Source organism: Cavia porcellus, unplaced genomic scaffold (genome assembly GCF_034190915.1).
Source record: "Cavia porcellus strain 051 isolate PalLab524CR breed Dunkin Hartley unplaced genomic scaffold, mCavPor4.1 scaffold_40, whole genome shotgun sequence".
Lineage (NCBI taxonomy): Eukaryota > Metazoa > Chordata > Mammalia > Rodentia > Caviidae > Cavia > Cavia porcellus.
Genome location: NW_026947523.1, coordinates 2,543,093 through 2,547,460, shown reverse-complemented (window position 1 = coordinate 2,547,460; position 4,368 = coordinate 2,543,093). Strand labels below are relative to the sequence as shown.

Below are 4,368 nucleotides of genomic sequence, written 5' to 3'. Positions count from 1 at the left end.
CAAGTGCCTTCCACAGGAGCTTTCCCGCTCCATCATTCTTCTTTACTCAGGTCCAGGGAGGAGGGAGTTTTCCTCACAGCAGAAGGGTCTTGTCTTCCTGTCCATTGGAAATGCTGAGAAAGGTGAAACCAGGAAGAAGTTGAAGGACGTAATGCGTCCCCCTCAATGACCTTACAACCCAGCCCTCTTTGCCCCAGTGCCCAGTCTTACTTGCAGGGTGGACACCACCTAGCATTGAGATTAGGTGTGCACTTCGAGAGTTTACTGCATTCAGTCTCCCTGTTCACGCTCCACTTCCTGTTTGGAGCATGTTGCACTTCCTGTTCTGTGTTGTGTGCTGTTCTGCATGTGCCGCACTTCCTGTTCCAAGCGGGTCACACTTCCTGTTTCTAAGTTAGTTCTACTTCCTGTCTGAGCGGGTTCCACTTCCTGTTTTGACACTGACCTGTCTCTTTGCTTCAGTGATTACATATCAGTTCCTCAGCCAGCCCAGTTTACATTGCTCGAAGCCCATTAAAGGGACGAAGAAATAGCCTAGCCAGCTCTGTATATATCAATACACAGAGATAGGGCCAGGGTTTATCCAACATGGAGAGACCTGCTCTTCTTTCCTTGGAGTCACGGTTCCCCACAGCCCAGGGTTGGGATGCCTGGAAAACATCTTGAGGTGGCTGCCAAAACCACATTGCCCTCTGCAAGGAAAGGAGAAACTCTGGAAACACACACAGCAGTAAAGTAGGGGGGAAACAGAAGCTACAGCATTTATGTCACCAGTCTCAGAGGTGCAAAGAAAGATTGGCTCAGAAAAGATATTTGAAGACAGAGTTGCTGAGAAGCTCCAAGATTGGGGGAAAGATACAAAATTAGAGATCACAAACAAAGAAAACCACTGAACTCCTTGGGTGGAAAAATAAACTGTTGAAAACTCACGGAGGATTTAGCTCAGCAGCATAAGCACCTGCCTAGCAAGCATGAGGTTGTGAGTTCCATCCCTGTACCATGACAGAAAAAGACAAAGGAAGACAAAGGGTAGGGGAGGAGGTGAGCAGGGGCTGCAGATTTCCTCTGAGAAACCAGGAAGGCGGAAGGGGCTGACGGAATGTCTTTAAATCACTGAAAGAGAAGAATTGTTGACCTGGGACCCGCAGTCAGCAAAAATCACTTTCAGGAGTCAAAGTGAAAAAAGATGGACACAGACATGGAGCTGGTGCTGCTGGCAGGCCCTCGCTGGCTGGCTGGTGGAGACGCTGAGGATGTTTTTCAAAGCCTGAATTGCGGGAGCAGCGGGAGTCGGGATCGGTGAGGAGAGGTAAATATCCACCTGCGAGGGGGCAGGAGCTTCTCCTGCATTCTGTGAATTAAGATGGGGCACAGAAAGTGACATCATAACATCTGTGGGGCTTTCAGGGATTGAGAATGTAATTCACACGAAAGCTCCACCCAGCAGGGGGGGCCAGGGCCTGGCGATGCCCAGCCTACCCTGTCCTCAAGAATTGGCCTATGTGAAGTTAAGTCCGTCAGCCCTTGGGCCCGGACCTACCACAGACAGGAACCTTGCACAAAAGACACTCAGTAGACAAAAGAAAGATCTAAAAATGCTACACTGATCCAGCCCAAAAATGGGAGGCAGGAAATTAAGACAGGATGCCCCTGGCCCAAGCCTACACACCAATCAGCAGACAGACAGGAAATCCAGCCACAAACTAAGCAGTGCAGGACACCTGAAATGTCTAGAGGGGGGACTTCGCAGACACAGGGAGAGGATGTGTGCCTGCCTGGGGCTGGGTCAGGAGAGAAAGAGAATGACTGCTTAGGAGAGCGGGCTTTCTTTTTGGAGTGCTGAAAACACTGTAAAATTAGTTTGTAGTTTTTGGGACACAGCTCTGATGAAAACCAAGCAACCAGGGTAGCATACTTGAAATATTTCTCAATACATTAATAAATTAATGGATCAACAAGCAAAAATTAGTATATGTGATAAACTATATAATTTTAAACATAAGAAATTATCAAAATAGATAAAAAGGGTGGGCGGGGTGAGGGCTGCAGCTTCCGGCAGCAAATGGTGAAGCGGTGTGTGGCACTCCCTGCCCACGTGGCCCAGGCCTGCACGGGTGCCAGCCAGCAGTGTGCCCCAACCTCTCCCCTGCGCTTGAGGGGCTTCCCACTCGGGCAGTGCATGCTGGGAATCGCGAAGAGTCTCTAGAATGCCCAGTGACAGAAGGAAGTCAAGGCACCGTCATGACTCAGAGGAGAAAGCAAAATCAAAGGGAAAGAGTGTCACAGAGGACCTGGATGCTCCCACATCCCCAGAAGCTAAAATCAAAGAGGAATTCAAGGAAGATACTGAAGAAGGATTCAATAGACTTTTGGATGAATTTTCCATATTGCATAAGCCAGGAAGTAAAGATCTATCAAATGGAGATATTGTTGAGTGCAAAAAAATGTAAACGACTGTCATCCTTAGAAAATTCTCATAAATCAAGTGATAATAAACTAGAGGAGAGTCTAACAGGTGAGCAGAAAGAGGGAGCCTTCTCCAGTTTCTCTGTTTCTGAAGAGACTGTAAAGGTGGAAGGGTAACATTCGTCTTTCCTACTCAAGAGCTCTGGTCTTGTATATGAAGGAGAAGATTGAATTGCTCAAGCACGGGCAGCAGTGGGAGAGACGTTCTCGTTTGCTGTACCCTTAACTGAAAGGCCCCAAAGAAATCGAGAAACAGTTTTAAAAAGCCGCTCACCAAAAGTACTTCTTTTGGCTCCAACAAGGGAACTGGCAAACCAAGAATCCAAAGACTTCAAAGATATAACTAGGAAACTCCATGTAGTGTACTCTTATAGTGGAACGTCCTATTAAAATCAAATGAACCATACTTGAAATGGTGTTGTTATTTTGGTTGGGTTGACCTTGTTGGAAAATCATTCCAAAGGCTACAATGACTGTGGACCATTTGGCCATCGAATGTCACTGGTCTCAGAGATCAGAGTCCTGCAAGTCTACAGTGGTTTGAAAGGAGGGCCATTACCTTCTGGGGGACCAAGAAGAATGTAAGTGAAATGGCCATGAACCCACACAAAAAACAGAATGCCCAATGTTTTCATGGGGACATTACAAAGTCATAAAGAGAAATGACACTGAAAGGCTTCAGAGAAAGTAGTTTTAAAGTTTTGGTGGCCACCATTGTGGCTGCCTGTGGTTTGAAGGTTCCTGAGGTTGATCTGGTGCTTCTGAGCTCTCCTCCACAGGACGCTGATGCCTGTATTCATTCCTCTGGACACACAGGCAGAGCTGGCTGAACAGGGATTCGCATACGTTTTTATCAACTGAGAGGAAGAGGTCAACTAAGATACGTGGAACAAAAAGCAGGAATTACTTTTAAACATGCAGATGTTCCTTCTACAGTGGATTTAGTTAAATTTAAAAGCAGGGACGCCATCAGGTCTCTGGCATCTGTTTCTTATGCTGCCCTTGTTTTTCCCGACCATCAGCTCAGAGGCTGACAGAAGACCAAGGGCAGTGGATGCATTCGCTGCAGCATCAGCCAGCATTTCTGGAGCATCGAGCTTTGAACCACATTATCTGGTCACCTCTGATAGGGGGCTTGTGACTGTGACTCTGGAGAACCCAGAAGAAATACAGGATGTCAGCTGTGCTTGGAAAGAACTCAACAGAAATCTGAGCAGTAATGCAGTATCCCAAATGACCAGAATGTGCCCTAAAAGGAAATGGGGGTGTTTGCTTTGATGTTCCCACACCTGAGTCAGAGAGGATACAGGCAGAGCAGCGTGACTCAGACTGGACACTCTCAGGGCCAGAAAACTACCTGAAGCTGGAGAATATCATGATGGAAACACATCTTGCAACTCCAGACAGAGGAGTGGCTGGTCCAGTGGGAGGCCTGGTCGGCAGGCCATTCAGGTGGGCAATCTGGTGGCCAGCCGGGTAGGCAGAGTCAACAGGGAGGTCACTCAGGAAGTTGGCAAGACTGTAGAAGGCAAAATGGGAACAGAAATTGATCAAGAAGTGGAGGCCACAAGCGGAGTTTTAACTGAGAATTTGATAGTAAATCTACCAGTGTGAGCTTGCCTATTTCTGCTAAATCATGTACATTATCTACCAAAATGTAGGACCACCATAGCTGACGTATGTACCTGCCATTTGTAAAGAAGTTGGTTATATTTTTTTAAATGTATTTTACAAGAATGCTTGTGAACAAATCTACTTATCTATTTATACTTTGGAATATATATCCTCCTTTTATTGTCTCTTTAAAAAAAAGAAAAAATAGGTAAAAATATATGATGACGTGCTGGTGAAAAGCCTACTGGGAACATATGATAGAGGTAGGGAAAACTAAAACTCTAGATA

General features: G+C 46.3%; 1 pseudogene; it reads left to right on the top strand.

Moving 5' to 3' along the window:
- The first annotated feature begins 1,198 nt into the window (after positions 1–1,198).
- On the top strand, positions 1,199–4,052 carry LOC100723868 (ATP-dependent RNA helicase DDX50-like; annotated as a pseudogene).
- Positions 4,053–4,368: the final 316 nt, after the last annotated feature.